Source organism: Rattus norvegicus, chromosome 15, assembly GCF_021556685.1.
Source record: "Rattus norvegicus strain SHRSP/BbbUtx chromosome 15, alternate assembly SHRSP_T2T, whole genome shotgun sequence".
NCBI classification, from domain to species: domain Eukaryota; kingdom Metazoa; phylum Chordata; class Mammalia; order Rodentia; family Muridae; genus Rattus; species Rattus norvegicus.
In genome coordinates this window covers 87,028,758-87,038,414 of record NC_141548.1, presented here as the reverse complement: position 1 = coordinate 87,038,414, position 9,657 = coordinate 87,028,758, and the positions used below count along the sequence as shown (strand labels likewise).

Here is a 9,657-nt window from a genome sequence, read left to right as displayed (position 1 = left end):
CTGGAGTAGGGGCCCTATTAGCACGGGCAACACCCCTTCTGCCTCCTAACCTGGTTGATCCGGGGACACCATTTATAGTGCTGCTAGCTGAAGCACCACAAAATCCCATAGGTAAAAACTGTTATGCATTCAAATGCGCAGTTCTATTTTAATCCATACCTCTGACTGTAGGTCAGGGCTTGCCTGAAGGTAGGTCACTGAGAGTCAATGCAAATGAGAGGAGAAGTTCTTCAGCAGTTATAAACAAAATTAACTTGGGGGACTGTGTGAGCATGGACTTGTGTCTTTCTCAAAGCAGCTCCACTGATACCCTTTGGGATGAAGCCCTAGCACCTAGGCACTAAGCCAAAGGGTCCGGATTGATTACAAAACTGGGTCTACCCCAGTACACATTTTATGCTATCCCATCTTGACGGCCACCATCACTGTAAGTGAAAAATACCAGTGAGAAACACAGGACACATTCTACAATATGGTAATCTAGTCACTCTTTCCCTGAAGGTGGGTCCTGTCTGTACCTCAGGATGCTGTCACACCTGAGATCCTTCTGACTCAGCCTCCTGAGTACTGAGGTCAGGAGCATGTGCCACCCAGCCCAGCTCCTGTATACTGCTTTCTTCCAAATTACAAGAATAGAAGCTGATTTTAAAATGGCATTTGCCTCTCAGAGTGTGAGAGCAACTTCTACCTTAATCCTAGATGCATGGATAGCTTTAGGTGGATTAAAACATATAGATCATTTTAATGGGGAGTTCACATAAGTATTCCGGTCAAAAGTGAGAACTTAGGCTGGTAACTGGGGAGATTTTTCCTGCTTACTTAACGATCAAAGAAATTAACTTAGCGACAATGAAGAGGGGGCTTCAATAATGATAGCTTGACCGGTCCCATGCATTTGTTTATGTATTATATACGTGAATATAATACACATTAATAGATGGTACCTATGGTATACTATGTATACATTATTGTAACATTAATTTGCCTGCTCAAGGCACTAAATAACCCCATTAGAAAGGTGTCCTGACTACCACCATTTATATCTGAGAAATTGAGATATAAAAGAGTAAGTAATATATACCGGATCAAAGAGTTAAAAGGTGACAGGACCAGAATTCAAAGCTTATTTTCAGGATCCAGGTCATTGCATTAGCTTGCTTTGTCACAACTGCCTTTCAAGAAAGGGCCAAGCCCTTTTACCTAAAGGCAGACTGGGAGGCACATGATCCCCTCCGCCACTCTCTCTCTACTCAGTTCTTAGAAAAGCAATCCTGTCTCAGCCTTTAGACCCAGGGGTGCTTTCTCAGGTTGCCAGGCTGGCTCACTTGTTTTCTATCTCCAGTCATCTACTGCTTTTGGACATCCTCAGTTCCAAGTGGTAAGAAATCAGGAGGACATATATGGCCACAAGAGATACAAAACACTTTGTTTCAGCATCCCAGAGAGACAAGCGGTGTTGTGAAGACCCTGGGAAGGAAGAGAACAGAGAGTACATCCTGAGGTGCCTCTGATTCCGGGAGAGATCTGACTTCTGCCACTTGAAGCAGCAGACACCTCTGCTCCTGGGGAGACTTTGTGTTCTCTGATGCTGCAGATGAGTACAAAGACGTTCAGCTAAATCTAGAGCCCTCCACGGCTGGTCTAGATTAATTTCTGAGGTCTATGTCTGCTGCTAAGGGACCCCAAAGAATCATCCTCTGCCATACTTGGAAAACACAGGTAAATGGCTTGAAATTCCACCACGGAGTTCAGGTGCCGAGTAAAACTGTCAGGAGGATTCTCACTGAAATCAGGAACCGGCCATTCAGAAAATCTTCTGAAAGCAATAGGAAAACTGTTGACCAATGAAGGCATGCCTGGAGAGTAGTATGTAGCCGAATGAAAATTTAAGGAATATGTATACTGCTACCTGCACAACAATTTCCAAATAAAAAAATTACATTAAAGGATGTACCCAGTACCACAAACAGAAGCATCTTGGAAAAATGGGAAATTTAAAGAAATGCAGATGTGTGTGTGTGTGCGTGTGTGTGTGTGTGTGTGTATACACATATATACACATATATATACATACACACATACTATATACACATTTATACATGTATACACCCATATATATATATATGTGTATATATATATATACATACACACACACACACACACACACACACACACACACCCATACACACCACAATGGAGGATTGAAGACTGTCCTAGCTGAGCATGGTTCATACTCCTGTAATCAGCACCCAGTATACTGAGGTAAGAAGAGGCTCAAGGTTGAGGCAACCCTGGGCTACAAAATAATACCTTGTTCCAGCAGACAAGGAAGAGGAAGAGTTGTTGCTTCTTTCTTTTCTTTTTTTTTTTCATTATTAACTTGAGTATTTCTTATTTACATTTTGATTGTTACTCCCTTTCCCGGTTTCAGGGCCAACATCCCCCTAATCCCTCCCCCTCCCCTTCTTTATGGGTGTTCCCCTCCTCATCCTCCACCCATTACCACTCTCCCCACAACAATCACGTTCACTGGGGCTTCAGTCTTAGCAGGACCCAGGGCTTCCCCTTCCACTGGTGCTCTTACTAGGATATTCATTGCTACCTATGAGGTCAGAGTCCAGGGTCAGTCCACGTATAGTCTTTAGGTAGTGACTTAGTCCCTGGAAGCTCTGGTTGCTTGGCATTGTTGTACATATGGGGTCTTGAAGCCCTTCAAGCTCTTCCAGTTCTTTCTCTGATTCCTTCAACGGGGGTCCCGTTCTCAGTTCAATGGTTTGCTGCTGGCATTCACCTCTGTATTTGCTGTATTCTGGGTGTGTCTCTCAGGAGAGATCTACATCCGGTTCCTGTAGGCCTGCACTTCTTTGCTTCATCCATCTTGTCTAATTGGGTGGCTGTATATGTGTGGGCCACATGTGGGGCAGGCTCTGAATGGGTGTTCCTTCTGCCTCTGTTCTAAACTTTGCCTCCCTATTCCCTGCCAAGGGTATTCTTGTTCCCCTTTTAAAGAAGGAGTGAAGCATTCCAATTTTGGTCTCCTTCTTGAGTTTCATGTGTTCTGTGTATCTAGGACAATTCAAGCATTTGGACTAATAGCCACTTATCAATGAGTGCATACCATGCGTGTTTTTCTGTGATTGGGTTACCTCACTCAGGATGATATTTTCTAGTTCCCTCCATTTGCCTATGAATTTCATAAAGTCATTGTTTTTGATAGCTGGGTAATATTCCATTGTATAGATGTACCACATTTTCTGTATCCATTCCTCTGTTGAAGAGCATCTGGGTTCTTTCCAGCTTCTGGCTATTATAAATAAGGCTGTGATGAACATAGTGGAGCACGTGTCTTTGTTATGTGTTGGGGCATCTCTTCGGTATATGGTCAAGAGAGGTACAGCTGAGTCCTCAGGTAATTCAATGTCCAATTTTCTGAGGAACCTCTAGACTGATTTCCAGAATGGTTGTACCAGTCTGCAATCCCACCAACAATGGAGGAGTGTTCCTCTTTCTCCACATCCTCGCCAGCATTTGCTGTCACCTGAGTTTTGGATCTTAGCCATTCTCACTGATGTGAGGTGAAATCTCAGGGTTGTTTTGATTTGCATTTCCCTTATGACTAAATATGTTGAACATTTCTTTAGGTGTTTCTCAGCCATTCAGCATTCCTCAGCTGTAAATTCTTTGTTTAGCTCTGAACCCCATTTTTTAATAGGGTTATTTGTCTCCCTGCGGTCTAACTTCTTGAGTTCTTTGTATATTTTGGATATAAGCCCTCTGTCTGTTGTAGGATTGGTAAAGATCTTTTCCCAATCTGTTGGTTGTCATTTTGTCCTAACCACAGTGTCTTTTGCCTTACAGAAGCTTTGCAGTTTTATGAGGTCCCATTTGTCGATTCTTGATCTTAGAGCATAAGCCATTGGTGTTTTGTTCAGGAAATTTTCTCCAGTGCCCATGTGTTCAGGATGCTTCCCGACTCTTTCTTCTGTTAGTTTGAGTGTATCTGGTTTGATGTGGAGGTCCTTGATTTACTTGGACTTAAGCGTTGTACAGGGTGATAAGCATGGATCGATCTGCATTCTTCTACATGTTGACGTACAGTTGAACCAGCACCATTTGCTGAAAATGCTATCTTTTTTCCATTTGATGGTTTTGGCTCCTTTGTCAAAAATCAAGTGACCATAGGTTTGTGGGTTCATTCTGCGTCTTCAATTCTATTCCATTGGTCTATCTGTCTGTCTCTGTACCAATACCATACAGTTTTTATCACTATTGAGCTGTAATATTGCTTGAGTTCAGGGATAATGATTCCCCCTGAAGTCCTTTTATTGTTGAGGATAGTTTTAGCTATCCTGGGTTTTTTGTTATTCCAGGTGAATTTGCAAATTGTTCTGTCTAACTCTTTGAAAAATTGGATTGGTATTTTGATGGGGATTGCATTGAATCTGTAGATCACTTTTGGTAAAATGGCCATTTTTACTATATTAATCCTGCCAATCCATGAGCATGGGAGATCTTTCCATCTTCTGAGGTCTTCTTCAAGAGTTGCTGTTTCTTTTTTTTTTTTAATGTATTTATTTATTATATATACGTACACTGTAGCTGTCTTCAGACACACCAGAAGAGGGCATCAGATCTCTTTACAGATGGTTGTGAGCCACCATGTGGTTACTGGGATTTGAACTCAGGACCTCTGGAAGAGCAGTCAGTGCTCTTAGCTGCTGAGCCATCTCTCCAGCCTGAGTTGCTGTTTCTTAAATAGAAGGGGAACATAAAATTTAAAACATAAGACCTCTGAGTCAGTAAATATTTTACAACAAATTTGTTAATGGCATAGGAGAAAAGGAACATTTATTCACTGCTGGTGGGAGTGAAAACAATTAGTCATTATGGAAATTAGTTTGAGCTACTATGGGACGAGACTATGGTGTTCTTGGGCATATACCTAAAGAACGTCATATCTTAGCACACAGATGTTTGTGCATTCATTTCTCTTGCTGCTGATTCACAATAGTAAGGAAATAATGCTGGAGGACAGGCCCATCGGTAGATTAGTGGGTAGTCAGCATGCAGAACACAACCAAATGAAGTAGTATTCAGCTGAAAACATGAGTAAGCAAACAAACAAATGAATGTTGAAATCGTGGGTAAGATGCATACCACAGTAGTCACAATAAAACTCAGGTATGACTCTTCCTCTCTTGCCTTCTTACTCTCCCTCTGTCCTCTCATCCCTTCCCCCTCTCTCTCCCCATTCCCTTTCCCCCTCTCTCTTCACATGCCCATAGTGGGCCTCTATTCTCAAGTCCTCCTCCTCCTCCTCCTCCTCCTCCTCCTCCTCTTCCTCCTCTTCTTTTTCTTCTTCCTCCTCCTCTTCTTTTTCTTCTTCCTCCTCTTCTTTTTCTTCTTCCTCCTCCTCTTCTTTTCTTCCTCCTCCTCCTCTTCTTTTCTTCCTCCTCCTCCTCTTCTTTTCTTCCTCCTCTTCCTCCTCCTCCTCCTCTTCTTCTTCCTCCTCTTCCTCCTCTTCTTTTCTTCTTCTTCTTCTTCTTCTTCTTCTTCTTCTTCTTCTTCTTCTTCTTCTTTCTTCTTCTTTCTTCTTCTTCTTCCTCCTCCTCCTCCTCTTCTTCTTCTTCATCATCATCTTCTCTCTGTATCTCTATCTCTCTCTGCCTTTCTCTGTCTCTACTACCCTCTCAAGTCCCCTCCCCATGCCTTAAATAAACTCTATTCTATGCTAAAAAACAAAAACAAAAACAAACAAACAAACAAACAAAAAACCTCAGTTATGCTGTTCTGCATGCCATTGGTCACCTGGTTCCCTGCTGCCAGGAAATAGAGATATTTTATAATATAAAATGCTTCCTTTTTTCTTGTGTCTTAAACCATATTGAATCATTCTGTTATTATGTTAATATATAAAGTTAATTGCTATGCATAAAATAAGCATTTTTTAAACATATTTTGGAAGATCTGTCAAAATTCCTAGAATAGCAATAGCAAGCATGAGCTTTTATATAAACTATGGACTATCAGTAATTCATCAAGAGAACTTCATACTTAGAGCAAATGTGCACCCATTAGTGTGGGATATCTACAGCAGAGAGAGGTACAGAGACGGTGGGGATATGTGGACCTGCTTGATGTTCCACTCAATCTTACTGTGACCCTCACGGTTCTAAAAATGATGTTAATTTCAAAAATGACAAAAACGGGACCTTTGAGGTGTCTCAGAAGGTGAGGCACTCGCTGTCACAGGAACCTGACCCTCTGAGCTTGATTCCAAGTCCACCCACGTGGGTAATGGAGGAAAGCTGGCTCCCTATGGTTGTCGATGGACTTCCGCACCACCACATGTACTTCCTGGTTCTTACGTGCCCATCCCCAACCACTGCAAACTTTCCAAAAACTGTTCTTACAAATGACAGAAACAAACATATGATGCTATGCATAAGTAATTTGACACCAAAAATTTGTAAATGTGAGCTGGCAGTGTGGCCCAGTGGGTAGAGGAGCTTGCACCCAGGCCTGATGACCTGAGTTTCATCTCTGGATCCCACAAGCCGGCAGGAGAGAACCAGCTTCTAAGACTTGTCCCCCTCACCCCAGAATGTGTGCACATGCCTGCACACATGTGGGTGCGCGCACACACACACGCACACACACACCACACACACACACACACGATGAAATAAATGTGTTATGATAGTGATATACTAAGAACCTGTAATTTTTTTCTAATAATGGTTCTCAAATAAATGTCTAAAATGTAGGCGGAGGATGTCTGAAGAACTGGCTACTGCTTTCTAATGGCATATAAACAACAGACACAAAAGGAGAGCAAAGCTTGTCGGTGACATTCTAGACAAAAGGAATCGCAACACCATATAAAGCACAGTGTGCCTGTTCCTAGTAATTTTAAGTGCTCAAGAGAATAAAATCTCATGGAGACAGGGTGGGGGATGGGGAGGAGGTATGGGATGTGGAACAGTCAGAGGGTGGACCGGGTGGGGAATAAAATCTGAAGTGTAAAAATAAAAAAATTAAAAATTAAACAAAAATAAAACAAAAAAGAAAAGATGTTCATTTTGTGTGTGTGTGTGTGTGTGTGTGTGTGTGTCATGTGTGTGGTTTCCATCTTACCCCTTTATAGCTGTTCACAGTCGCCCTTTTGAAGACTCAATAGAAACCCAACAGTATACTAACAATACCACCGAGCAATGAGAATGTGGTTATTTTTGTTTATGTTTGTGGTGCGACCAATGTAAGCTTATACCTGACTAGTTTATAAATAAATGAGGCTCAGACTATGATTATTTTATTTGGCTTTGACAATTACTGGGGTGGGTCACCCCTTATCCACTCTTCTAACTGCTGGCCTGGCTACCTCCCCAGCGGCGTAGCCCAGATACTTGCCGTTTTTCCTGGCCATGTGCTCATTTCCCCTCCTGGTGGCTTCCTCTCCTTTTTCTCCTTCTCCTCCTCCTCCTCTCCTCCTTTTCTCCTTCTCCTTCTTCTTCCTCCTCTTCCAGGTCACTCCAAACCCACCTACCTCGAATTCCTCCAGAATTGGCTGTAGCCAATTTCATTTAACCAATAGTTTTAAACCAAGGAACAAGGTTTGCACAACAACAACTCCTAAATGTGAGAAGTCACCTGCAGGCCCAGACCTTCTGGTATAGAATTTAGCATTGCAGCACAACACGTAGCAACAGACCAAACCTCAACATACATTTTCATGTTTTATCTTCTGAATGTTTTTCAAAATATCTTTGTCACATTTAGAATGGAAAGACAAAATAGTACTATTTTCAATGGCTGTCACTCAACATCAATTCAATGTCTGGAAAAAACCAAACGATTCCACATTAAATTCCATATTAAAAGCAGTTAGCTCTCTTCCACAGGAGGCCTACACGCCACTGCTTGTGCTGCCGCCATGTCTCTAGTGATCCCTGAGAAGTTCCAGCACATTTTACAAGTACTCAACACCAACATTGATGGGTGGTGGAAACAACCTTCACCATCGCAGCCATTAGTGTGGGGTGGAGATACGCTCATGTGGTATTGAGGAAAGCAGACACTGACGTCACCAAGAGGGCTGGAGAACTCACGGACAATGAGGTGGAGCATGTGGTCACCATCATGCAGAATCCAGGACAAGATCCCCACCTGGTTCTTGAACAGACAGATGGATGTGAAGGACAGGAAGTACGACCAGGTTCTAGCCAACGATCCAGACAACAAATTTCATGAGGACCTGGAGCAGCTGAATAAAATTCAAGCCCAGAGGGGGCTACACCACTTTTGGGACCTTCGGGTCCATGGTCAGCACACCGAGACCATTGGCCGCAGGGGCTGGACTGTGGTATATCTAAGAAGAAATGAGTCTTTGCACCTTTGCTGTTAGTAAATAGTTTATATGGAGGGGGCATCTTTATATCAACTCATGAAGAAAAAATACTTGACAAAATTCAACATCTCATTATCATCAGAATTGTTATGGAGCTATAAGTAATGGAAATATATTTAACAGATAAAAGAAGTTTTCAAAAGCATACTTGAGGCCCGAAAGTTCAATAAGGAAACACTTAGGATCTTACTGTATTTGCCAACAAGAGAAGGAGAATTTGCGGGCACAGGAACCAAGGACAGCAGCAGACCTAGAATTATGTTACAAGTGTAGAAGTGCACACTGTACCCTACAGCCAATGAATCAGTAGCTATGGTTTAACAAGGTCCCAGGTCCCAACATTATTCCACTTTTTAAAAGTCCATGTGAAAAACATAGAACACGATTCGGAAGTAGATGACTTTGGGTTGGTTGCAGGCTAATCTCCCCACACTATGGATTCCGTCTGGTCATATAATCTCTTTGAGTCTCATGTTCCTCCTCTGTAAACTGAAGAACATTCTATCTCCCTAGCAGGTTGCCATTAGGATTAAGTACCTGGTGAGATCATGTTGCCAGCCAAAATGTGCTGATGTTAGTACTGTTTTTCCAACAAGCCAAAGACATACATACTATCTTTATAACGGCATCATTTGCAAGTTGTATCAAGGAAGTATACAGTTACAGTGAGAAAGCTAAACCCCTTTAACTAGCTTGGGCAAACACGAAAACAGGGGCTCACATCTCCTAAGTATCAGTACCATACACTGAGTTTGTCTTAGGGGTTCTTCTCACAGAGGTCACAGTCATCTCCAACACGGAGCCATTTCCCACATTGTTGAAACATATATAACAGTCATAAGCAGATGGGTATTAGTCTGAATGTCCATAGATTCAGTAATACTACCATTTCTAAAGGCCATATTGAGAACTAGGTACGACACCCCCTTCTCCAATAGACTGTACTTATAACCTCAAAATTCCAGAGAAGGGAGTTGGGTGTTTCAATCTCCTAGATTGATTGGGAAAAGAAATTCTAAAAAGTAGTTTATCAGAGTGAAAACTTCAGAGTGACCCAAAGAGGGGACCTGAGCTACCACTTGGCTTCAGCTCTAAATAGCAGTGAGAGAGCTGGAGAAGAATGAATTCCATCATCCATATTGGTCAACAGCAAAGAACTGGTGAAGACAAGAAGTCAAATGTGGCTTCTTCCTCTTAGTTCCACTATTTCAGAAGCCTTCTCACCACTGTGTGCTCTTTCTTCTCTGACG

General features: G+C 42.2%; 1 pseudogene; it reads left to right on the top strand.

The window, feature by feature from the left end:
- The first annotated feature begins 7,887 nt into the window (after positions 1-7,887).
- Rps18-ps8 (ribosomal protein S18, pseudogene 8) lies at positions 7,888-8,515 on the top strand (annotated as a pseudogene).
- Positions 8,516-9,657: the final 1,142 nt, after the last annotated feature.